The 27,022-nt window shown below is 40.9% G+C and overlaps 1 protein-coding gene and 1 pseudogene across 1 annotated transcript in view; one reads left to right on the forward strand and one right to left on the reverse strand.

The window, feature by feature from the left end:
• The window catches only part of LOC129394280 (sodium/hydrogen exchanger 9B1-like), a 31,639-nt gene extending 8,239 nt beyond the window's left edge, over window positions 1–23,400 (reverse strand). The window contains exons 1-2 of the mRNA XM_063597970.1: window positions 23,328–23,400; window positions 22,745–22,860 (exon numbers count right to left, since the gene is read on the reverse strand). The gene's annotated coding sequence lies outside the window, so the exon portion shown is untranslated. The remainder of the gene's footprint in view (window positions 1–22,744; window positions 22,861–23,327) is intronic.
• Window positions 2,571–8,596, forward strand: LOC129394279 (actin-related protein 3B-like; annotated as a pseudogene).
• Window positions 23,401–27,022: the final 3,622 nt, after the last annotated feature.

Below are 27,022 nucleotides of genomic sequence, written 5' to 3' on the forward strand. Positions count from 1 at the left end.
AAAGAAAGAAAGAAAGAAAGAGAAAGAAAGAAAGAAAGAGAAAAGGAAAGAAAGAAAGGGAAAGAAAGAGAGAAACAAAGAAAGAAAGAAAGAGAGAGAGAGAAAGAGAGAAAGAAAGAAAAAGAAAGAAAGAAAGAAAGAAAGAAAGAAAGAAAGAAAGAAAAGAAAAGAAAAGACCCACATGCTAGGCTAGAGTTTTCCAGTTCCAAGTTCCAATTCTCTCACTGAGAAGAGTGGCTCACTGTGCTTAAACTGTTTATACAAACAATGTGGTTTACTCTGAACAGCTGCTTTTCCTCTGAGAGTCTGGAATTCTGGTACATGTGAAGGAGAGTAACCTCCGTAAAATCCTGAGAACTGAGTCTCTAATGAGACTCTGGTCCTGGTAGATGACATTGCACATGTGCTGTCAAAATTTCATGCTGGGAAAGAGAAACATATCCTTGTAACTCCACAGGAGATGATTCCAGGAAGCTCGTGCCTGGTATCCTCCAGACTTTACCACATACAACTTTTTCCTTTGCTAATTTTGCTTTGTATCCATTCACTATAAAAAATTAAAAACCTGAGTATTACTAAAAAAAAAAAAAGAGAGAGAGAGAAATCCTGGAAAGGAGAGAATCATAAAAAGTTTGAGAAAAGTTCTCCACACATATTGCCGATTGGAAAAGTATGGAAGTGCAGGAAAGACTCAAGATAGTATGACAAAAAGTAAAAATGAAGTAAGACTTGAGTATTAATTGCAACTTTGAATGCATTCACCCACCCACCCACAGATTATTTGGCAGAGAGTGGAAGCCTTACTAGCTTTAATACAATGTCTCTCAAAAATCAAGCTATGCAACAGACACAAAGGAAATCCCTAGAAAGACAGGCTAAAACAACAGTAACAACAACAGCACAATATAAAAGACATCAATGCTGAAAACCACTGGGCAGAAGGATTACACAGCACAAGTATAGGCCAGTTACCAAAACATAACAACAACAAAGACAATAACAAATAAAAACCAAATCCAGATTTGCTATAATGTGTAATTAAAGTGTTTAGTTTTCAATTAAAAATTATCAGACATGTAAGGAAACAGGAAAATATGGCTCATACTCTGGAAAAAAAGCAGTGAATAGAAACTGTCTCAATTCAGATATTGGATTTAGAAAGAAAGTTTTCAAAGTATATATTATAAATATGTTCAAATTAAAAATATGATAATGTGCTAATATGAATAAGGAGACAGAATATGTTTAAAAATAGAATCTAGAATTGAAAAGTACAACAGTTAAAGTGAAAAAATCACTAGCGAGGTTCAATAGCATATTTGACCTTGTGAAAGAAAGTATCAGTGAACTTGAAGATAGAACAATAGAGGTTAATCAATCTGAAGAACCAAAAGAAAAAAGAATGAAGGATAATAAACAGATCCTCAGAAACTTATGGGATACCATCAAGAGCACTACCATATGCATAATGGGAATTCCAGGAGAAGAGAGAGATAAGAGGACAGAAAAATATTTGAAAACATAATGTCTGAAAACTTCAAAAATGCTATGAAAAACATTAATCTTCAGATATAAGAAGTCCAACAAATCTCAAGTAGGATAAACACAAAGAGATTCACACCTAGAGCCATCCTTGTCAAATTGGTGAAAACCAAGGATAATAAGAAAATCATGAAAGTAGCAAGGGATGACTTATCACATACAGGGGAACAATAATATTATCAATACTGGCATTTTTATCTGAAAAAAATGGAGGCCTTATGAAGTGACATTTCAAAAGTGGAGGGAAAAATAACTGTCAATTAAAAATTCTGTATCCATTTAAATGATCCTTCAAAAATGGAGCTGAAATAAAGACATTTCCAGATAAATAAAAATAAACTTATCCTTGCTAAAGAAACACTAAAGAAAATGCTTTTAAGATAAAAGGATATGACACCAGATGGCAACTTGAACCTATAAGGAATAAACGGCACGGGAAATGGTAAATAAATTTGTAAGTATAAAAGATTGTATGTGTGTGTGTGTGTGTGTGTGTGTATTCTGATTTCATCTCTTTTTTTAAAAAATCATCTGATTATTATAGGCAATAACTATAACAATACTGCTGAGTTCATAGCATATAAGACATACATTGATCAAAGTTGCTATATAACACTGGAATTAAGTAAAAATTATTAAACCAAAGTAGATTGTAAAAAGTGAAGATGATTGATTATTATAATCCCCAAAGGTACTTGGGAGGCTGAGATAGAAGTATTGCTTGAGGCTAGGAGTTTGAGACTAGCCCGAGCAACACAATGAAACTCTGTTGATATAGTTTGGATATGTGTCCCTGCCCAAATCTCATGTTGAATTGTAATCCCCAAAGTTGGAGATAGGTCCTGCTGGGAGGTGAATGGATCATGGGGGCAGATTTCTCATGAATCGTTAGTACCGGCTAATTTGGTATTTTTAGTAGAGACAGGGTTTCTCCATGTTGGTCAGGCTGGTCTTGAACTCCTGACCTCAGGTGATCCACCCGCCTCAACCTCCCAAAGTGCTGGGATTACAGGCAGGAGCCATCGTGACTTGCCTAAGCTTTACTTTCTAAAAATTACATTAAAATTTATATTTCTCTATTATCTAATCATAAATTATATCAAATATGCTGTTTTGAATTTTATTTTTCCCTTTAAACATAAAGACACACATTCAGTTCATTGTGCTAGATAAATTACCAGTGTGATCACAAATTAAGAAATGCAATTCAAAGAGTTTTGCATACAAGGAGTCCTGAAAGTGTTAATAATTTTTGATGCAAAGATAATTTTATGAAAGTAATAGAAGACTAAAAAAAGGTACAAAACAATTATTATGTAAGTATCTTCCTTTTTCTGAATCACCCATGATTACTTTTTCCACTAAGCAAAAACTGACTACATACTTCAGACCTGTCTCAAATCTCCCCAGCCTCTTTTCCTAAACCTCCCCAGCCTCTCAGGACAGACAGGATGCTCCTGTACTTTGTGCATTCTGCTGTTTTTAGCAAGAGGCCTATTTTGTCGGTGTTGTCTGAATAGTATTTGCCAACTCTCAGACTTTCAGTCACTTATTTGTTTATTTATTTATTTATTTGTCTCCTTTTCTTGTATTTCCCTTTTCCTTTTCTTTCCTTTCTTTTTCCCTTTCCTCCTCCCTTCCTTTGCTTACTTATTTTTTTTCCCTTTAATTCCCATTCACTATTTCCATGACTGTCAAATAGTAGGTTGATCCTTTAAAATATTCCTTTTTTAAAATTTATCGTACTTTAAGTTCTGGGATACATGTGCAGAACGTGCAGGTTTGTTACATAGGTATACACGTGCCATGTGGTTTGCTGCACCCATCTACAATATATCTTAAAATGAATAAAAGTGGAAACACACAAGAGACAGGATGTATGGGGTGAGTGGGTTGCCAAGTGGATGGTGGCAGGGTGCTCCAGGGTGGCCAGTGGGGCTAAGTGTTGTGTATTCCAAGCATGGCGGGGTTCCTGCCTTCCTGTGTGGCAGACTGTGGCATCAGGTAAGAGCCACTCAGTGCCCACCCTGGCTCCTTGCTCTGAGCCCCTGACATCCAGCCCACACCTGGAGATTGAGTTGTACCCACTGCTCTGGGTCTCAGCCCTGTGATCACCTCAGTAGATATTCTGAGCTTGGCTATGCAGGCAACACTGAGCCATAGTTTACTATTCTTTCATGCATTTCTATCAGAGAGTCAGCAAAGGTAGTTGACAAAGCCCAAGGGAGAATGTTGAGGGGAGTTGATGACCTTGACTTTTTCATACAGGATGAAGCCATTGATAAATCTATGTATGCTACAAAGTGGTCAATATGACATGGAATCACTGAAGACTGGGATATTATGGAAAGGTTCATGGAGCAAGTGGTTTTTAAATATCTTTGAGCAGAATCTGAGGACCATTATTTTTTAATGACAGAACTTCCACTGAATACAGTAGAAAATACAGAGCATTTTTGCAGAAATTATGTTTGAACTATTTAATGTACCAGGATTCTACATTGCAGTTCAGGAGGTACTAGCCTTGGAAGTATCTTGGACATCTCAGCAAGTGGGTGAATATATCTTAATGAGTACAGTCATTGACAAAGAAGATGGAGTCACCCTCGTTCTCCCAGTTGTAGAAGGTTATGTAATTGAGAGCTGCATCAATCACATCCTGATTGTAGGTGATACTGTGTATTTCATTCAATGACTACTAAGGGAGAGGGAGGTAGGAATCCCTCTTGAGCAGTCACTGGAGACCACAAAAGCCATTAAGGAGAAATACTGTTACATTTGCCCTGATATAGTCAAGGAATTTGCTAAGTATGATGTGGATCCCTGGAAGTGGATCAAACAGTACACAGGTATCAATGTGATCAACCAGGAGAAGTTCATAATAGACGTCGGTTACAAAAGGCTCCTGCAATCTGAAATATTTTTTTACCCAGAGTTTGCCAACCCAGACTTTATGGAATCCATCTTGAATATTGTTGATGAATACAAAACTGTCCCATTGATGTGCATTGTCCACTGTATAAGAATGTTGTTCTTTCAAGGGGTTTGGCCATATTCAGGGATATGAATCTCAACTACAGAGAGATTTGAAGAGTGGTACATGCCAGATTAAAACTCAGTAAGGAGCTCAGTGGCAGGATAATCAAACCTAAGCTTACAGAGGTTCGGGTGGTAATCCGTCACATGCAGCACTATGCCTTATGGTTTGGAAGCTTAATGCTAGCCTCAACTCTGGAGTTATTTCAGGTCTGTCACACCAAGAAGGACTATAAAGAATATGGCCCCAGCATCTGCCACCAGAGCCTTCTCTTTGGAGTAATGTCTTAGTGTCTGCCTTGAAAGCATCATTTAATAGTGTCATGTTGGGGAACAAGTGTCCTTCAGAACCCAGAGAAGACTACCATTTCTAAATGACATTTGGTGTTGATGTCTGAGCAGCATGCTTGCATCACCTAGTGCATGAGGCACAGGGCACAGTCATTTCAGTAAAAGCCATTTCTTTATGTGTTGACTGTTGTATGCCCACTCCTTCTTCTCTCACTCCCTTTCTTCATGCTTCCCCAGTTTCCCTCCTCCTTTTCACTTGAACTTTTTTGTTGACAAATACCATTCTGAAGGAATTCAAATGTGACTCTGAAAATTGTTAAGAGGAAAAAAATTTTCAAAAATGGCCCAAAATAGTTCTCCCCCAGGAAAGAATGCAGTGGTATAAATCCTTTTCCCCCAGCCTATTTTAATAAATAAAATGTTATAAACTTAAAATACAAAAAACCAAAAACATAGCAATATTTACAGGATGCAATTAAAGCAGAGTATAGAGGAAAATGTATAGCTTTAAAAACAGAAAGAAAAAATAATCTAAAATTGATAATTAAAACTTCCATCTTAAGACTCTAGAAAAAGATGAGTAAACCAAGCCGAAAGTAAGTAGGATGTATGAAATAAAAATGTCACAGTGGACAACGAGAAATACAGAACAGGATAACATTAAAAACAACCAAAGAAACCCAAAATTGCTTATTTCAGAAAGTCAAGAAGATAAATAATATTTAGTTAAATTGACCAAGAAAAAAGAAAGAAGACACTAATCCCAAAATCAAGAATCAAAGAGAAATATCACCACAGACCCTACCCTTAAAAGGATGTTAAGAAAATAGCATAATAACTTTAAGGCAAAAAATTTGACAACTTAGATAAAATAGAACAATTCCTAGAAAGACACAAATTACCAAAACTGACTCAAGGAAAAAGAAAAAAAAAACAAATACCAATATCAAGTAAAGAAATTGCATCAGTAATTTCAAATCTTCCTATAGAGAAAAAATATACTTCACTGGTGAATTCTATCAAACTAGTAAGGGAGGAAATAATACCAATGTTACAAAAACTTTATTCAGCAAATAGAGGATGAAGGAAACTTCCCAACTAACTTTATTTCATTTGATATCAATATTACCCTGATATCAAAACAAGACAAAGACATTACAAGCAAACACAGCTATATACCAATATCCCTTGTGAACCTAGACATAAAAATTCTTAACCAAATATTAGCAAATGTAATTGAGCAACATATGAAAAGGATTTTATACCATAATCAAATGAAGTTTATCTCAGGAATGTGAGGTTGACTTAACATCCGAAAATCAATGTAATAAACTATATTAACAGAATAAAGGACAAAACCATATGATCACCTCAATAGATGCAGAAAAGCATTTGACAGAATTCAACAATCATACATTAAAAAAAATCTCATCAACTTATGAATAGAAGGGAACTTCTTCAAATGATCAAGGCATCTACCAGAAGCCTATAGCCAACATACTTAATGGTAAGACTGTGCTTCCCTCTAGATTAGGAAACATGCAAAGATATCTGTGTTTACCACTTCTATTTAACAATGCACCACAGGTCTTAGTTTGTGCAATAGTCAAGGAAAAAAGGTATGGAAAATAGACAACTCTTTTTATTGTTAGCCTTGTATGCAGAAAATCCTAAGGAACACACCCACACACACACCCACATACCACACCCCCTCCCAGACTTACTACAACTAAGAGGGGGGCTTAGTAAGTTTGTAGAGTATATGATCAATATACAAAAATTGGTTATATATATAGTAGCAACAAACAATACAAAGATGAAATAAAGAAAACAATTCCAATCACAATAGCATCAAAAATAAATGTCTTAGTTTGTTTTATGTTGTTATAATAGAATACCTGAGACTGTACGAAGAGGTTTATTTAGCTCATGTTTCTCCAGACTGGGAAGTTCAAGAAGCATGGCACCAGTATCTACTTAGCTTCTGGTGAGGGCTTTAGCAGTGCATCACAACATGGCAGAAGACCAAAGAGGAAGTGGGAATGTGCCAAGAGGCCAAACACAAGGTACAACCTTGTACAATGGGTTGCTTTATAACAATCCATTCTCAGGGCAACTAATCTATTTCCACAGGAACCAATCCAGTTTCATGAGAGCAAGAACTCACTCACTATATGAGGACTGCACCAAGCTGCTCAAAATGGCAGAGCCCGCATGACCCAAGCATCTCCCATTAGGCCCTACCTCTTAAAGGTTCCAACATGATTTTTGACAGAAACACGGAAACCATGGCATTTCACCCTTGGAACCCCAAACTCATGTCCCTCTTACACTACAAAATGTAATTATTCAATCTCAATGGTCCCCAAAGTGTTAATTTATTCTAGTAACAATTCAAAGGTCAAAGCCCAAAGTCTCATATAAGACTCAAGGCAAGTTCCTTCTAGCTATGAGCCTGTAAAATAAAAATAAAAATAAAAATAAAAAACAAGTTATTTACTTCCAAGATACAATGGTGGAATAGTCATATGGCAGACAGTCCCATTCCAAAAGGGAGAAATAAGCCAAAAGAAGAAAGAGGTGACAGGCCTCGAGCAAGTTCAAAACTCAGCAGGGCATACACTAAATCTTAAAGCTCCAGAATAATTCTCCACTCTATGTGCTACCTCCTGGGCACAGTGGGGAGTTTTTATCCCTAAAGCCTTGGGCAGCCCCACCTCCATTGCTTTGTTGGGCATAGCCACATGGCTACTCTCACTGGTTGGAGTTGGATACCTGTGGCCTTTCCAGGCTGAGGTTGCATGGTGGCAATGGCTCTATAGTTCTGGAGTCCCAGTGGTGGTCCACTTCGTGGATTCACTAGGCATTGCCCTGGTACAGACTCTTTGTGGCAGCTCCAACCCTACATTTCTCCTCAGCTTTGCCCTAGGGGAGGTACACTGCAGTGGCTCTGGCCCTGCAACAAGTCTCCACCTGAGCTCCCAGTCTTTTCAGTACATTCCTTAAAATCTAGGTGGCAGCCACCATGCCTCCACTTCTCTTGTATTCTGCACATCTGCAAAACTAGTACCACAAGGTTGTAAAAGCCATCAAGGCTTACCGCTTGCACCCTCCAGTGTGCTGTCATGAGCTGTATCTGAGGCTGCTTGATCCATGACTGCGTGTCACCAAGGTTTATGGTTTGTATCTTGTGGAATGGCAGCCTGAGCCACACCTGAGTATGATTGTGCCATGGGTTGGGTGGCTGCTGAGGGCTGTGCCAGAATTTGGGGAGCAGGATCTCAAAACAGCACAGGGCAGTGATGCATGGGTTCTGTCTCTTAAAACCATTCTGTCCTCCTAGACCTCTGGAGAGGCAACCTCAAAAATTTCTGAAATGTCTTCAGGGCCTTTAAAAAAATTGTCTCAATAATTGTCAACTGGCTTTCTTCTCTCAGTGCTAATCTCTTTAGTATTGGTTGTTCTGCTGCACCCTTGGATTCTTCACCTGAAAATGCTCTTTCATTCTCTTCCACATGGCCAGGCTATTAATTTTCAAATTTTTGTGTTTGCTTCCGTTGTCATTTTGCATTTCACTGAATGTAGTAAGGAGTAACTACATAGCTCCTCTGTATTTTGCTTAGAAATTTCTTCTGCCAGTTACCCTAGTTCATCACTCTTAAGTTTGGCCTTCCACAAAACCTTAGGGCACAAAGCCTTAGAAACAACACAGCCAAATTTTTGCTATGGTCTAACAAGGATGACTTGGTCTCCAGTTCCTAATACCTTGTTCCTCATTTCTATCTGAGATCTCATTAGAATGGCCTTTGCTGTCCATATTTTTATCAGCATTGTGGTAATGACTACTTAACCAATCTCTGAGAAATTCTAAACTTTCTCTCATCTTTTTGTTGTCTTTTGAGCCCTCACTGAAATTATCCTTAATGCTCTGTTTATGGCAATACAGTCTTTTTCTAGTCTGCTCCTTCAAACTTTTCCAACTTCTGCCCATTACCCAGTTCCAATGATGCTTCTGCATTTTTGAGAATCTAAATAGCAACATCCCACTTTCACTACCAATTTTCTGTCTTAGTCTGTTTTGTGTTGCTAAAACAGAATACCGGAGACTGAGTAATTTATAAAGAGGTATATTTGGCTTGCAGTTCTGCAGGCTGGAAAGAATGACACTGGCATCTGCTTGGGTTCTGGTGAAAACTTTAGTGTTGTGTCACAACATGTTAGAATAAGGTCAAAGGGGAGTAGGCAAGTACCAGGAGGCCAAGCATGAAGCGTGACCTCACCGTATAGCAACTCATTCTCATGGTAACTAATCCATTCCTGAGAGAACTAATCTCACAAGAGTGAGAACTCACTCACCAGTGTAAGAATAGTACCAAGCTGCCCACAAAGGAAGAGCTCCCAAGACCCAAACACTTCCCAATAGGCCCCACCTCTTAAGCGTTCCAACATGAGTTTTGGTAGAGACACTCAAACTATAGCAATAATAATTAGGAATAAATTTAACAAAATAAGTGTGAAACCTTTGCACTGAAAACTAAGAAACATCACTCAGATAAATGCCTAAATAAATGGAGAGATATATCATGTTAATGGATTAGATGACTCAATATTGTTAGATGTCAATTGATCTACAAATTAACTGAAATTCCTGCCAAAAGTCTAGAAAGATTATTGGAAAAATTGACACGCTGATTTTAAAATTATATAGAAATACAAAAATACCTAGAATAGCCAAAACAATCTTGCTAAGTAAGAATGAAGTTAGAGTACTTAATACTGCCTTATTTTAAAATTCAGTGTAAAGCAACAGTAGTTGAGACAGTGTAGAATCCACATTAAGAGAGAGAGATAGATCAATGGAACTAAGTGGAGTTCAGAATCCAACCCACATAAATAGTCAATTAATTTTCATCAAAGATGCTAAGACAATTCAATAGGAAAAAGATGTTCTTTCAACAAATGATTCTATAAGAACTGGTTATTCATTTACAAAAACTAAACCTAGATCCTTAGGTCATATACGAAAATTAACTAAAATGGATCATAGACCTAATTGTATGAGCTAAAACTGTAAAACTTCTAGGAAAAAAAAAAAATAGGAGAAAATATTTATGACCTCGGACTAAGAAAAGGTTTCTTAGATATAATATCAAAAACATGTTCCATAAAAGAAAAACAGATAAATTGGACTTCACCAAAATGATGAAATCTTTGCTTTTCAAATATTTCTTAAATAAATGAAAAAAGTGGATCGTTCCAAGATGGCGGAATAGGAACAGCTCCTGTCTGCAGCTCTCAGCATAATTGACATAGAAGACAGGTGATTTCTGTATTTCCAACTGAGGTACCTGGTTCATCTCACTGAGACGGGTCGGACAGTGGGTGCAGCCCACAGAGGGTGAGCCGAAGCAGGGCAGGGTGTTGCCTCATCTGGGAAGCAGCACAAGTGGTCAGGGGATTTCCCTTCCTAGCCAAGGGAAGCCGTGACAGACGGTACCTGGAAAATCTGGACACTCCCACCCTAATACTGTGCTTTTCCAGTGGTCTTAGCAAACGGCACACAGGAGATTATATCCCATGCCTGGCTCGGTGGGTCCCATGCCCACACAGCCTTGCTTACTGCTAGTACAGCAGTCTGAGATCGAACTGCAAGGTGGCAGCCTGGGCTGGGGGAGGGACGTCCACCATTGCTGAGGCTTGAGTAGGTAAACAAAGCAGCTGGGAAGCCTGAACTGGGTGGAGCTCACTGCAGCTCAATGAGGCCTGGCAGCCTCTGTAGACTCCACCTCTGGGGGCAGGGTATAGCTGAGTAAAAGGCAGCAGAAACTTCTGCAGACTTAAACATCCCTGTCTGACAGCTCTGAAGAGAACAGTGGTTCTCCAGCATGGAGTTTGAACTCTGAGAATGGACAGAGCTGCCAGTAGGGACTTACTGACACCTCATACAGCCAGGTGTCCCTCTGAGATGAAGCTTCCAGAAGAAGGATCAGGCAGCAATATTTGCTGTTCTGCAGCCTCCACTGGTGACACTCAGGAAAACAGGGTCTGGAGTGGACCTCCAGCAAACTCCAACAGACCTGCAGCTGAGGGTCCTGATTGTTAGAAGGAAAACTAGCAAACAGAAAGGAACAGCATCAACAAAAAGGACATCCACACCAAAACCACATCTGTAGGTCACCATCATTAAAGACCAAAGGTAGATCAAACCACAAAGATTGGGGGAAACCAGAGCAGATGAGCTGAAAATTCAAAAAAACAGAGCGCCGCTTCCCCTCCAAAGGATTGCAGCTCCTTGCCAGCAATGGAACAAAGCTGGATGGAGAATGACTTTGATGAGTTGACAGAAGTATGCTTTAGAAGGTCAGTAATAACAAACTTCTCTGAGCTAAAGGAGGATGTTCGAACCCATTGCAAGGAAGCTAAAAACCTTGAACAAAGATTAGATGAATGGCTAACTAGAATAAACAGCATAGAGAAGACCTTAAATGACCTGATGGAGCTGAAAACCATGGCACAAGAACTAAATGATGCATGCAAAAGCTTCTGTAGCCGATTCAATCAAGTGGAAGAAAGGGTATCAGTGATGGAAGATCAGATGAATGAAATGAAGTGAGAAGCGAAGTTTAGAGAAAAAGAGTAAAAAGAAATGAACAAAGCCTCCAAGAAATATGGGACTATGTGAAAAGACCAAATCTAAGTTTGATTGGTGTACTTGAAAGTGATGGGGAGAATGTTTTAGACATGAAATCCTTGCCCATGCCTATATCCTGAATGGTACTGCCCAGGTTTTCTTCTAGGGTTTTTATGGTTTTAGGTCTAACATTAAGTCTTTAATCCATCTTGAATTAATTTTTGTATAAGGTGTAAGGAAGGGATCCAGTTTCAGCTTTCTACATATGGCTAGCCAGTTTTCCCAGCACCATTTATTAAATAGGGAATCGTTTCCCCATTGCTTGTTTTTGTCAGGTTTGTCAAAGATCAGATAGTTGTAAATATGCGGCATTATTTCTGAGGGCTCTGTTCTGTTCCATTGATCTATATCTCTGTTTTGGTACCAGTACCATGCTGTTTTGGTTACTGTAGCCTTGTAGTATAGTTTGAAGTCAGGTAGTGTGATGCCTCCAGCTTTGTTCTTTTGGCTTAGGATTGACTTGGCGATGTGGGCTCTTTTTTGGTTCCATATGAACTTTAAAGTAGTTTTTTTCCAATATTGATTCTTCCAACCCATGAGCATGGAATGTTCTTCCATTTGTTTGTATCTTCTTTTATTTCATTGAGCAGTGGTTTGTAGTTCTCCTTGAAGAGGTCCTTCATGTCCCTTGTAAGTTGGATTCCTAGGTATTGTATTCTCTTTGAAGCAATTGTGAATGGGGGTTCACCCATGATTTGCCTCTCTGTTGGTCTGTTATTGGTGTACAAGAATGCTTGTGATTTTTGTACATTGATTTTGTATCCTGAGACTTTGCTGAAGTTGCTTATCCGTTTAAGAAGATTTTGGGCTGAGACACTGGGGTTTTCTAGATATACAATCGTGTCATCTGCAAACAGGGACAATTTGACTTCCTCTTTTCCTAATCGAATACCCTTTATTTCCTTCTCCTGCCTAATTGCCCTGGCCAGAACTTTCAACACTATGTTGAATAGGAGTGGTGAGAGAGGGCATCCTTGTCTTGTGCCAGTTTTCAAAGGGAATGCTTCCAGTTTTTGCCCATTCAGTATGATATTGGCTGTGGGTTTGTAATAGATAGCTCTTATTATTTTGAGATATGTCCCATCAATACCTAATTTATTGAGAGTTTTTAGCATGAAGGGTTGCTGAATTTTGTCAAAGGCCTTTTCTGCATCTATTGAGATAGTCATGTGGTTTTTGTCTTTGGTTCTGTTTATATGCTGGATTACATTTATTGATTTGCATATGTTGAACAAGCCTTACATCCTAGGAATGAAGCCTACTTGATCATGGTGGATAAGCTTTTTGCTATGCTGCTGGATTCTGTTTGCCAGTATTTTATTGAGGATTTTTGCATCAATGTTCATCAAGGATATTGGTCTAAAATTCTCTTTTTTGGTTGTGTCTCTACCAGGCTTTGGTATCAGGATGATGCTGGCCTCATAAGATGAGTTAGGGAGGATTCCCTCTTTTTCTATTCATTGGAATAGTTTCAGAAGGAATGGTACCAGTTCCTCCTTGTACCTCTGGTAGAATTCGGCTGTGAATCCATCTGGTCCTGGACTGTTTTTGGTTGATAAGCTATTGATTATTGCCACAATTTCAGAGCCTGATATTGGTCTATTCAGAGATTCAACTTCTTCCTGGTTTAGTCTTGGGAGGGTGTATGTGTCGAGGAATTTATCCATTTCCTCTAGATTTTCTAGTTTATTTGTGTACAGGTGTTTGTAGTATTCTCTGATGGTAGATTGTATTTCCGTGGCATCAGTGGTGATATCCCCTTTATCATTTTTTATTCTGTCTGTTTGATTCTTCTCTCTTTTCTTCTTTATTAGTCTTGCCAGCAGTTTATCAATTTTGTTGATCTTTTCAAAAAACCAGCTCCTGGATTCATTAATTTTTTGAAGGGTTTTTTGTGTCTCTATCTCCTTCAGTTCTGCTCTGATCTTAGTTATTTCTTGCCTTCTGCTAGCTTTTGAATGTGTTTGCTATTGGTTTTCTAGTTCTTTTAATTGTGATGTTAGGGTCAGAAAACACCACAAAGATACTCCTCGAGAAGAGCAACACCAAGACACATAATTGTCAGACTCACCAAGGTTGAAATGAAAGGAAAAATGTTAAGGGCAACCAGAGAGAAAGGTCGGGTTAGCCACAGAGGGAAGCACATCAGACTAACAGCAGATCTCTTGGCAGAAACTCTACAAACCAGAAGAGAGTGGGGGCCAATATTCAACATTCTTAAAGAAAAGAATTTTCAACTCAGAATTTCATATCCAGCCAAACCAAACTTCATAAGCGAAGGAGAAATAAAATACTTTATAGTCAAGCAAATGATGAGAGATTTTGTCACCACCAGGCCTGCCTTACAAGAGCTCCTGAAGGAAGCACTAAACATGGAAAGGAATAACCAGTACCAGCCACACAAAAACATGCCAAATTGTAAAGACCACCAATCCTAGGAAGAAACTGCATCAACTAATGAGCAAAATAACCAGCTAACATCATAATGACAGGATCAAATTCACACATAACAATATTAACCTTTAATGTAAATGGGCTAAATGCCCCAATTAAAAGACAAAGACTGGCAAACTGGATAAAGAGTCAAGACACATCAGTGTGCTGTATTCAGCAGACCCATCTAACGTGCAGAGACACACATAGGCTCAAAATAAAGGGATGGAAGAAGATCTACGAAGCAAATGGAAAGAAAAAAATAGCAGGGATTGCAATCCTAGTCTCTGATAAAACAGGCTTTAAACCAACAAAGATTAAAGAGACAAAGAAAGCCTTTATATAATGGTAAAGGGATCAATGCAACAAGAAGATCTAACTATCCTAACTATACATGCACCCAATACAGGAGCACCCAGATTCTTAAAGCAAGTCCTTAGAGACCTACAAAGAGACTTAGACATCCACACAGTAATAATGAGAGACTTTAACACCCCACTGTCAATGTTAGACAGATCAATGAGACAGAAGGTTAACAAGGATTTCCAGGACTTGAACTCAGCTCTGCAACAAGCAGACCTAATAGACATCTACAGAACCCTCCACCCCAAATCAACAGAATGTACATTCTTCTCAGCATCACATCTCACTTATTCCAAAATTGACCACATAGTTAGAAGTAAAACACTCCTCAGCAAATGTAAAAGAACAGAAATCACAACAAACTGTCTCCCAGACCACAGTGCCATCAAATTAGAACTCAGGATTAAGAAACTCACTCAAAACCACACAAATACATGGAAACTGAACAACCTGCTCCTGAATGACTATTGGGTGAATAACGAAATGAAGGCAGAAATAAAGATGTTCTTTGAAACCAACGAGAACAAAGACACAACATATCAGAATCTCTGGGACACATTTAAAGCAGTGTGTAGACGGAAATTTGTAGCACTAAATAACCACAAGAGAAAACGGGAAAGATCTAAAATCGACACCCTAACATCACAATTAAAAGAACTAGAGAAGCAAGAGCACACAAATTCGAAATCTAGCAGAAGGTAAGAAATAACTAAGATCAGAGCAGAACTGAAGGAGATAGAGACACAAAAAACCCTTCAAAAAATCAATGAACCCAGGAGCTGGTTTTTTGAAGAGATCAACAAAATTGATAGACCACTAGCAAGACTAATAAAGAAGAGAAGAGAGAAAAATCAAATGGATGCAATAAAAAATGATAAAGGGGATTTCACCACTGATCCCATGGAAATACAAACTACTATCAGAGAATACTACAAACCCCTCTACACAAATAAACTAGAAAATCTAGAAGAAATGGATAAATTCCTGGACAAATACACCATCCCATGACTAAACCAGGAAGAAGTCGAATCCCTGAATAGAACAATAACAGGCTCTGAAATTGAGGCAATAATTAATTAGCCTACCAACCAAAAAAAGTCCAGGACCAGATGGATTCACAGCCGAATTCTACCAGAGGTACAAAGAGGAGCTGGTACCATTCCTTCTGAAACTATTCCAATGAATAGAAAAAGAGGGAATCCTCCCTAACACATTTTATGAGGCCAGCATCATCCTGATACCAAAGCCTGGCAGAGACACAACAAAAAAAAGAGAATTTTAGACCAATATCCCTGATGACCAATATCAATATCAATGCAAAAATCCTCAATAAAATACTGGCAAACCGAATCCAGCAGCACATCAAAAAGCTTATCCACCACTATCAAGTCAGCTTCATCCCTGGGATGCAAGCCTGGTTCAATATACGCAAATCAATAAACCTAATCCATCACACTTCAGCCTTCGAGTAGCTATCAGGTGCGCCACCATGCCCAGCTAATTTTTGTGTTTTTAGTAGAGATGGGGTTTCACCATGTTGCCTAGGTTAGTCTTGAACTCCTGGGCTCAGGTGATCTGCTCGCCTTGGCCTCCCAAAATGCTAGGATTACAGGCGTGAGCCACTGTGCCCAGCCAATCTATGTAACTTTTCATGGAAGGCAAATCTATAAAGAAAGCAGATCATTTGTTACTTGGGACTTGGGTAGGTGGGAGTGAGGATTTAATGCAAATAAGCATGAGGAAACTTTTTGAGATTATGTAAGTATTCAAAAACTGAATTTTTGTAATTGTTGTACAACTCTATAAATTTGCCAAAACTCATCGAAATGTGCATTTAAAATAAATAAATTTTGTGCACTGTGTATTATACCTCAAAAAAGCTGATAAAATATAAATTGGAACAAAAGTACTGGAAAACAGTAAGTTGGGGATGAATGAGGGTGATCAAAATTAATGCATCCTTCAAGATGAAACTAGTGATTTTAATTTTACAATTAGTTTTCTAAATTACTTGTTAATTCAAGTACACATATTACATTTCAAGGGTAATCGTGAATAGAACTAGAACACACAACTTTTAAACAAATAGAGGGGAAAAAATTGATCAATCTAATAGAATGCATTGGGGAAAAGAATTGGAGAAATAATATGGTTAACAGAAAGCACAATATATGATGACAGAAGTAAATATAAATTTATCCATAACCACAATAAACTTAAATGGTCTAAATTAGTTAAAGACAGACACTTGAAGACTGGATAAAAATGTGAAAATCCAGGTATAACCCGTAATAGTTAAAAACATGAAGACACAAAATTCTGAAGGCATGAGATGAGTAAATGATAAATAAAACAAATATTAACCAATATATGGCTGATATAGCTATTTTCATATCAAAAACTATAATTTAAGACAAAAAAACATTCTGAGGAATAAAAGTCATTATGTAAAGACATGTATGCATGTAACTATTCAACCGTAAAATATATGAAGCACAAATTGGCAGAATTACAAAGAAAAATGGCTAAATCCTCAACCTTGAAGAAACTTAAACCTCTGAGTCAATGATAATCAAAATGTAGTAAGATTATCTCAGATTTTTACCACTGTATTTAAAAAGCTTAACTTAAAGGAAATATATAGACTTCTGTATGCTCAAATTAGAGAATATATATATACTTTGAAGCCTGATAAAGTCTTAGGAGAACTGAACCTATGCTAGCCTATGAATCAAATCACAACACATAAACAAACATTATAACATGCGGCCTATACTCTGTAACCAAAATGCAATTTATTAGAGAAAAAAATGTAAATTTCTTTCATCTTCAAACTAAAGGCATACCTTAAATAATTTTTCAGTCAAAGAAGACATGAAAATGAAAATCAGAAGATATTTGGAAGTGAAATACTACATAACAAAACTTGTGAGATAGAGCTGAGGCAGTACTGAAAGGGTAATTTATATCTTTACATGTTTATATTGAAAAATAGGCTGAAAATTAGTTAAGTGTCCACCTTAGGAAGTTTAGAAAGAGAAAAAGAGATTGGGCATGGTGGCTCAGGCCTGTAATCCCAGCACTTTGGGAGGCGAAGGAGGGTGGATTACCTGAGGTCGGGAGTTCAAGACCAGCTTGGCCAACATGGTGAAACCCCTGTCTCTACTGAAAATACAAAAATTAGCTGGGTGTGGTGGTGGGTGGCTATAATCCCAGCTACTTGGGAGGCTGAGGCAGAAGAATTGCTTGAGCCAGGGAGGCAGAGGTTGCAGTGAGCCGAGATTGGGCCACTGCATTGCAGCCTGGGCAACAGAGCAAGACTCTGTCTTAAAAAAAAAAAAAAAAATTGGAGTAAACCTAAATAAAATAAATTAAAGGAAATAAGGCTAAAAGTAGAAATAGACATTAATAAACTATAAAACAAAGAAACAATAGGCAAGATTCACAAAACCAAATGCTGATTCTTTGAAAAGAATAATAAAATAGGCACTCTTCTGGTAACATTGATTAATTAAAAAGAGAAGGTATAAATAAGCAATATTAGGAATAAAAAATGAAGTGTAAGATAAAATATGAGTGAAAAAATAATAAAGTGAATACTATAAATGACTATATGACAACAGTCTAAAAACATAAGTGAAATGAACAACTTCGTTGGCTACTATAACTTATAAACACTTAGTCAAGAAGAAATGGGACACATGAATATTCATGTATCTATTTTTAAAAATTCAATCAGTAAATACTTTCTCATAGAAAACACCCACTAGTATGAGATACTTTAATATGAAAGTTCTACCAAACATTCAAAGAACATATAAATAAGCACTATCATATCAAAATAATTTCGGAGTATGGAAAAAGAGGGAACACCTTCAATTCATTTTGTGAGGCTAACATAAATGCAATATAAATATTTAAGATCATTATAATCCAAGAAAATTGGAGGCCAAACTAAGCTTAGATACAAACATCTAAAATAAAATAATAGTAAATCTAGTAATGTATTCTAAAAAAATTCTGGACCAGTTGGGTATCTCAGGAATAGAAGCAAACGTTTAACAGTTTGCCCAAGCAGCTTTTATTTTATTTTATTATTTTTAAGGAGACAGGGTCTTGCCCTGTTGCCTGGGTTGGAATAGTGGCACGATCATATATCTCACAGCATCCTTGACCTCCTGGGTTCTAGGGACCCTCTGCCTTAGCCTCCTGAGTAGCTGGGACTACAGGCACACACCACAATGCCTAGCTAATTTTAAAATGTTTTTATTTTGTAGAGATGAAATCTCACTATGTTGCCCAAGCTAGCTTCAAACTCTTGGCTTCAAATGATTCTTCCACCTTGGTGCCCCGAAGTGTTGGGATTACAGGCATCAGTCATGGCACCTGGCCTGAGCAGGTTTTAATAAGTCACCCCATGTTTGGAGAATTTATAACATTATTAATATTACTTTCCCAATGCAGAAGCCAGGAACACAAGTTTTTAAACTTCCTTTGTCATGAAGGCATAGACACATGATGAACACACTGCTACTGACATTAATTTCTGCTTTTATCTGCATAGCTGGTACCTCCAGGAAAAGGAGAGGAATGAGGTTGGAAAATAGTACACAGGAAGCTTCAACTACATCTATAATGATTTTATATAGATAGATATATATATATATTTTTTTGAGGCTGGAGTGCAGTGGTGCAATCTTGGCTCACTGCGACCTCTGCCTCCTGGGTTCAAGCGATTCTCCTGCCTAAGCCTCTTGAGTAACTGGGACTACACGTGCATGTCATGATGTCTGGTTAATTTTGTATTTTTTAGTAGAGATGGGGTTTCACCATGTTGGCCAGGCTGGTTTAAACACCCAACCTCAGGTGATCTGCCCGCCTCATCCCCCAAAGTGCTGGGATTACAGGCGTGAACTACTGTGCCTGGCCAGATAATGTTTAAATTAGAAGGTTGCATGCATAAATATGATATCTTGGATATTGAAGAGACCACATAGACAAACTATATAAAAGGAAAAGAGGAAAAGGCTCAGGTCGAAGTCCTGAGTGATATTTCATATTTAGAAGTTAGAAAAAGAAGAATGGAATATGGAAGACAAGAAAGGAAGAAGCAGTGAGGGAAGAAGAAAACCAGTAAGTGGTGCCTCAGAATTAGAAAAAAAAAAAGACAAGTGTTTCAATAAGAGAGTGATCATTGGCGTCAAAAGCTGCAAAGATCTTGAATACGATGCAGACAGAAACGTTCACTGGATTTGGTTAATACACTTAGTCAGATAACAAAAAACCAGCAATTTCACCAGTTACGCTCCTTTTCATACTACAGAGATGAAGGATAATATTCACTAGCCTATATAATATTCTAGGTCTTGAATGTCAAATAACATAACATAGGTGATTGTGTTAAATGTCAGAATATTTAAGGAATAATTATGTTGTAATATACAGGCCAGCATGCATTTGTTGCTTGCTGGAGTAGTCAAGTTTTATTTCTGACAAGTCTGCAGTTCCAGGGAGCCTCTCCCTGGCTGAGTAACTCTCACCCATCCATCTGTCAGGGAGAGTTTGCTGTGCATCCCAAGTATCTTAGAATTGGGTAGAAGTTTAGCTTTAATTAGTTTGACCCTGAGTCTAGCAACAGGAGAGGGAACAGGCAGCGAAGAGGTCGTGAATGATGTCCCAGCAGCAGGAGACAGGGAGTGTCATTATCATTCCTGGTCTTCTCACAGCACTCTAAATACAGAGAATGAGGAAGATTAGGGGGCCCTGTCTGCTGACTCCCTGATGATCTCAGACCCTCTCTGCTCTTTCTGGATGGTGACCTGTTAATTCTGGCATACTATTACTGATAATATATTTATCCTTTTCACTGTGATTTGCCCAGTTGTTACTTTAGCACTGGACCTTGTCAAGAAGTTGTTGGTAGTGGATCCAAAGGCATGTTTTATGACAGAAGAAGCCTTAAGACACCGTGGCTTCAGGTGGGTGTGGGACAGTGCCTGCTAGCATAAAATACATGGGAAGCCCTGCTGCCTGAGAGACATGAGACAGAGGACAGAAACATGTTTAGTCTGTTTAATCTAATTGTTTTAGATGTATGGGGGGTATCTTGGAGGATGGGTTGCAACCTGTCTTTTTTTTTCTTTTTTGAGACAGGTTCTCATTCTGTCACTCTGGCTGGAGTGCAGTGGCATGATCTCAGCTCACTGCAACCTCTGCCCCCTGGGTTCAAATGATTCTTCTGCCTCAGCCTCCCAAGCAGCTAGGATTCAAGGTGCATGCTACCAAGCCCAACTACTTTTTGTATTTTTTGTAGAGATGGGGTTTCGCCGTGTTGGCTAGGCTACAACCTTTTTGATGTTACTCATGGCTGTTGGATGTACAAGCTCACTTTATGTCCTGTTCTGGTTCCACCTGGCTGTCCCAAGTCTCCAGTAGGGCCTGTGTTCTTTTGAGGGCTTGTTCTGGCTCTAACCCCAGCCATGTCCACTGCTCTTCATAGGTGCGGTGCATTCTAGCCATCTTCAACCTTAAATCAGGGAAGTGGGGGAGGGGGAGGAGGGCAGCCTCCCTGGGGAGAATCCAGCTATTTCTCAAGCCCAAGTGACTGGGTATAAAGGGTCCCACTGCTTGTTCATTCAGGTGAGTAAATGTGTCCTTAGTGAAGGCCGTCACCCGCACCTTTCATCTGTGTTACTGCTGTGCTCCTGCTAGGGGTTGGGGCTGCCATTATTAAATGCTGACCTCATTTGGAACTGCCAAGAGTTGGAAGTACGTTTTGGCTTTGCTGGATTAATCTTTAGTTTTGGAACAAGCCCTCAAAAGAACACAGGCCAAACTGGAGACTCGGGGCAGCCAGGTGGAACCAGAACAGGACATAAAGTGAGCTTGTACATCCAACAGCCATGAGTAACATCAAAAAGGTTGTAGCCTGGCCAACACGGCGAAACCCCATCTCTACAAAAAATACAAAAAGTAGCTAGGCGTGGTAGCATGCACCTTGAATCCCAGCTACTTGGGAGGCTGAGGCAGGAGAATCACTTGAACCTGGGGGGCAGAGGTTGCAGTGAGCTGAGATTGTGCCACTGCACTCCAGCCAGGGAGACAGAATGAGAACCTGTCTCAAAAAAAAAAAAAAAAAAACAGGTTGTAACCCATCCGCCAAGATATTCCCCCAGTACATTAAAACAATTAAACAGATTCAACAAAGTAAATATGTTTCTGTCCTCTGTCTCATGTCTCTCAGGCAGCAGGGCTTCCCATGTATTTTATGCTAGCAGGCACTGTCCCACACCCACCTGAAACCATGGTGTCTTCAGGCTTCTTCTGTCGTAAAACGTGCCTTTGGATCCACTACCAACAACTTCTTGACAAGGTCCAGTGCTAAAGCAACAATTGGGCAAATCACAGTGAAAAGGATAAATATATTATCAGTAACAGTATGCCAGAATTAACAGGCCACCATCCAGAAAGAGCAGAGAGGGTCTGAGATCATCAGGGAGTCAGCAGACAGGGCCCCCTAATCTTCCTCATTCTCTGTATTCAGAGTACTGTGAGAAGACCAGGAATGACAATGACACTCCCTGTCTCCTGCTGCTGGGACATCAGTCACTACCTCTTCGTTGCCTGTTCCCTCTCTTGTTGCTAGACTCAAGGTCAAACTAATTAAAGCTAAACTTCTACCCAATTCTAAGATAACTGGGATGCACAGCAAACTCTCCCTGACATCTACAGATGGATGGGTGACAGTTACTCAGCCAGGGAGAGGCTCCCTGGAACTGCAGACTTGTCAGAAATAAAACTTGACTACTCCAGCAAGCAACAAATGCACGCTGGCCTGTATATTACAACATTATTATTCCTTAAATATTCTGACATTTAACACAATCACCTATGTTATGTTATTTGACATTTAATTTTCTACTTTCTCTTCAGGGAACTAAAGTTGCCAGGATAAATTATAAAATACAAAGTAACTAAAGACATCTAGTTTTTACACGCTTGCTTACTCAAAGGAAACCTTGTAACTAAAAAGTTACAAGTGCATTTATTTTGCTCATTAAAATAGGTACCAGGCACTTGTGTACATTATCCCTAACCCTCAAAAAACCTTTTAAGGTAGGGATTATTGAGGGTCCCTTTACACAGAAAGAAATTGGAGACAGAGGTTAAATAACTTGCCTAAGGCCACACAGCTAAGTAGTAGCAGACCCAGGACCTGAGTGCATGCTCTTAATAATTTCCAGTGCCTCTCAAATGGTGTGAAACTAACGATAGAAAATAAGAACAGAATTGACAGGAGAAAACACCATGGAATTTGGAGAGAAACTCCCACCACAGGACACACACATTTTAGAATATCACAAATTCTTAACCCTTTCATATTCATACCTTTCTCTGAGACTTCTGCCCAGACTTTAGGAATGAAGTTGTGTTTTCCACTGGAGATCTGATCCTTCAGTGACACTTGAGTCCTATGCTCAGAGAAAGGTGGATACCCACTAAGGCTTAATAATGGTAGAGAGAGAAAGGAAAAGAAATCAAGTGGCATTCTCAGTGGCATTCAGATATAAAGATTTCTTTTTCAGCATAATGAAAAGTCTGATTTTTCTTTAAATCAATGGTCAAAAAGTGAGCTAGGCTGGGCACAATGGCTCATGCTTGTAATCCCAGTACTTTGGGAGGCCGAGGCAAGAGGATCACTTGAGCCCAGGAGTTCAAGACCAGCCTGGGCAACATGGCAAAACCCCATCACTACAAAAAATAGAAAAATTAGCTGGGCATGGTGGTGTGCGCATGTAGTCCCAGCTACTCGGGAGGCTGAGGTGGGAGGATCACTTGACCCAGGAGGCAGAGGCTACAGTTAGCCAAGATCAAGCCACTGCATGCCAGCCTGGACAACAGAGCAAGACACATTTGTGACTTCATCTAATCACCTCCTACCAGTCTGTGAAGCAATGAAAATATTTCTTACCAGATAAAAAGAATAACTCCTAAAACCCAGCAGTCCAACAGAAACAAGAACTTCAGGAGCCAAGCAGGTGGGGGTTCCACATAAGGTTCTCACGAGAGAGGTCTCTCCCAAAATCTTGGAGTGCCCAAAATCAGTAATCTAAAATTCAGTACAAAAGGGAATAATGTTGAACTTGTCATAAAATAAAAAGATTAACATAGTCTGCCAGTCCAAGAAGACACGTAGGCTAGATCAGTTTCTATTGTACAATTCACACCTGCCATTAATCTGGAATCTACAGATTCATGTCTTTGCAAGTTAAGACATTTAACTGTGCTTAAATTAAAATTCCTGAGCCTAGGAATCTCAACACTCAGGCTTTCCAACTTAACCTATGTCCTCTGTAATCTTACAAAAAGCTTATTACCTTTATCACAGACACTTCAGGATTCTAATTAGTTCTACATGGTTCTTAGACCCCACTGTCTCAAACATGGCTGCGCTATGGAATACCTGGGGAGCTTGGAAAAACATGCTTATACCTGAGTGCCACGCTCAGCTTCTGAGGTAAAGCCTGGGTATCATAAATCCTAACAAGAGATTCTAAAGTGATGCCAGGCTTGATAAACAGGGAAAGGCAGGGCATGTGATTACACTCATTCATTCATTCACCTGTTCTGCTCAAAGGGAGGCAGTGTCCCCAAGGTCTGTGCTGAGGAGAAAGCTGCTCTGCCTTCGAGGTGTACCCCGGGTCTGTGCTGAGCAGAACGCAGCTCCGCCCTCGCGGTGCCCCCGGCCCGCCCGCCCGGGTCTGTGCTGAGGAAAACACTGCTCCGCCTTCGCTGTACCTCCGAAGTCTGTGCAGAGGAGAACTCAGCTCTCTCTCACGATGCAATCTGGATCTGTGCTGAGGAGAACGCAGCTCCGCCCTCGCAAAGGCGCCCAGCGCGGGCGCGGGCGCAGAGAGGCGCCCAGGGCGGGCGCGGGCGCAGAGAGGCGCCCAGGGCGGGCGCGGGCGCAGAGAGGCGCCCAGGGCGGGCGCGGGCGCAGAGAGGCGCCCAGCGCGGGCGCGGGCGCAGAGAGGCGCCCAGCGCGGGCGCGGGCGCAGAGAGGCCACATTTTATGAATAGCAAATCAATTTCTCCCTGCTCCTCTTACATCGAGGCTGGACACACGTTTACAGGGGATCAGTGTGAAGGGAAGCTGGTGAGGCTTCCTGGGAAGCCCCCTGCCTGCGTCTCCCAGTGGACTCCTTGGGAGCGCCCCCTCCCCCGCTCTGCCCAACAGCGCCTGAACTGTGGCCGCTTGCACTCCTGTTGCCTCCCCAGTGGCTTGAACTCCAGAACTTGCCACCCTTCAGTGGAATTCCTGGAGGAGTGAGGAGCTCTGTGCTATGCTTGGCCACCGAACATGGGCCATCTCTCCTATTATGGTTTGAAATGTACCGTAGTGTCTTGTTTGGTAATTGTATAATAATATGGGGAGACTGTGCGGGTGTCTGCTAGCTTGTCTGCTGGTTCTTACTCATGGTGCCTTCTTCCCTTTCAGACTCGGATATCTTTGTGTGCTTCTTGGGGCCCTTGGAAGGGTGTCTGTGGGGTTTCCGTGAGGCCAAAGACAGAGGTTCCTTCTCACGAGGATGGTGTTTGCTTTCACATGGACAGCCCAGACCACCTGGAACCAAGTGCACAGAAGCCCCACCATCCCCGGGCCTCCCAGGTGTGATGGGTGAGCGGTCCAAGTCCGCAGGAGGCCAGAGGCTCTTTGTGGTTGAATCTGTGAGTTTCCTTTCCTTTTTTCCTCCCACTCCTTTTAATGCTAATGAATTCCATGTTTTGGGGCAGGGGCCAGGGTTATCTCTTCTTCTGTCTTCACCCAAGGTGAGGCCTTTCAGGCTCCCAGCTTGATATGGGGGTGAATCCCCTATCAGCCTCCTCATGCCTTGACCTCTGTCTACCCCCCTACTCCCTCCAAGGTCGAAGCCCAACTTGCCAGGTTGGCAAATGCTCACAGGCAACAATGGCCCCAGCGCTCCTCCCTAGGTTCTTGATTTTCCCCTGAAACTTGGCCTGGAGGTTTCCCACTAGCTTAGCAGCCCTTTGATGCTTTTAACGTAATTTTGTTATTGTTTTATCCAAAATTCTTGCTTGTTTTCAGAGGGAAAGCAGGTCGGCCATTACTGCACAGAGAATCTGGGACAGTTATTATAACCATAGAAATTTATTTTCCATGTGCTGTCCCATCTTCTTGATGAGACAGATGTTTAACAGCTGGAGAACTGGACCCCGTATTTGTCCCCATCTTGCCTAGCAACAGAAGGTAGTCACTAATCAGGGATTTTCGAGCCCATTGCTTAAGGCCTTCGTTGACCCAAAGGATAGTGGGTCCCTGCTCCTCTTCCTGCGGAGAGGCCCAGGTGCCCAGAGGGCCCTCCTGGCTTGGCTGCCTACAGAGTGGCTGATGAAGTGTCCGCTGTGCGCACAGGACACCCAGCCCCACTCCTCCCCAGGCAGCCCCTCAAACAGCTGTTCCTCTGCCTGCTTCGGCTGTGGACCTGAGGCTGAGAGGCTGAGCCATCGCCCTGAGCCGCATGCAAGGGAGTGGCAGGCCTGGACCCGGTGCCCAGACCTGGCTCACGTGACCTTACTTTTTCCACTGTGCCTGCTTCTCCCTCCCAGGCTCTGTGACCTTGGGCAGCCATGGCCATCTTGTGCCCATTCCCAGCTGTAAAATGAGAGGCTGGGCTGGCTGATCTCAAATGTCCCCTGCCAGCCTGAGATTCTGTGTTGTGTCCTGGGGTGTGACTGTGACATGCCTCCGAAGGCAGCTGCCAGTGCTCATGAGGGAGGCCTTTTTCCTGAGTTAAGGCAGGTGGGGGGACTGGGGGTGAGTTGAGGGACTGGGAGGTGGGGGAAGCACACAGACAGTCCTCCCCAGCTGAGCGCTCGTGGTGAATTACCTTCAGTCCCAGGCTCAGTGCTTTGGAAATGCTCTCAGGCCCAGCACCCAGGCCTGGAACCAGCCTCCAGGCCCCTGGCCCTCCCTTTCTCTACTGGAATCTTCCAGACCGAGGCAGGTCAGCTGAAAGTCACCGACTCTGCCTTCCACAAACTCATAGCTGACAGACCATTCCATGTCCCCTCCCAGCCCCGTCCCAGGAGCGGAACTCACTTTGCCTTCCCACCGTCCAGGCTGACTCACTGTCCGTCACTCTCTGGGTCCCACCCACTGTCCCACCGACTTCATTGGTCTAAAAATATGCTCTGGCATCTTGTTGGAAAGCAGCAGGAATGATGGGCCCTGCTGATAAGGTGAAGAAAGTGACCCGAGGGGGCAAACTTACGGACGGGACATACTTTGGCAAAATAACAAAACAGCGGGACCTGAAGGCTGGCTTCCCAAGCGTCCTCAAGGCCTTGTGCTAGGAAGAGGACCCTCGGGCTTAGGAAAGTGAAAACCAGGCTCAGGTCCCTCACCCAGACCCTTCTGCCCGCTTTGGGAGGGAGCCCAAGAAGTCAGCTAGGGAGGGACCTCCCGGTGGGACCTGAGTCCTGATTGGAACTTTCTGGGGGCTTTCTTGGCATTTTACGTGTGTTGTCACAACTCCTTGACGGGAGAATTAAGCATGGTCTGTGGGATTCCACTGGGAGAGGACCCCTAAAAGCCTGGGCCGGGCCTCCTCCCAATTTCACCCCATATGCCTTTCCCTTTGCTTA

This window comes from Pan paniscus, chromosome 18 (assembly GCF_029289425.2).
Source record: "Pan paniscus chromosome 18, NHGRI_mPanPan1-v2.0_pri, whole genome shotgun sequence".
Classification (NCBI taxonomy): domain Eukaryota; kingdom Metazoa; phylum Chordata; class Mammalia; order Primates; family Hominidae; genus Pan; species Pan paniscus.